The sequence below is a fragment of the Priapulus caudatus genome, unplaced genomic scaffold, assembly GCF_000485595.1.
Source record: "Priapulus caudatus unplaced genomic scaffold, Priapulus_caudatus-5.0.1 Scaffold1576, whole genome shotgun sequence".
Classification (NCBI taxonomy): domain Eukaryota; kingdom Metazoa; phylum Priapulida; class Priapulimorpha; order Priapulimorphida; family Priapulidae; genus Priapulus; species Priapulus caudatus.
This window is the reverse complement of record NW_014578637.1, coordinates 78,255-78,615: the sequence shown is the minus strand read 5'-3', so window position 1 is coordinate 78,615 and position 361 is coordinate 78,255.

The following is a 361-nucleotide window of genomic DNA, read 5'->3' as shown; positions in this document are numbered from 1 at the left end:
GCACGCACGCACGCACGCACGCACGCACGCACGCACGCACGCACGCACGCACAAACACTTTCGGTGTTCTCTCATGTTCTCATTCTGCTGTGAGCAGTACTCGTATTACCTCCATCTCTACAGACATCTTGCTCACACTGCTGCTTGTCACGTTGAACGAACTCTTCAGCTTGTCATGTTCCGTCAGCGATTTAGTCAACGATTCGCTCGCCTGCACGAAATAGAGACTGTTTGTACCTCTGATTGTACATTTTTCTGATGATAAATAATGATAATTCATGATAAAATTACTAATTTTTAAACAAAATTATTAAGAGCATATATATACAGTTAAGTATTTCACCCATTTTGCCCCTTACTT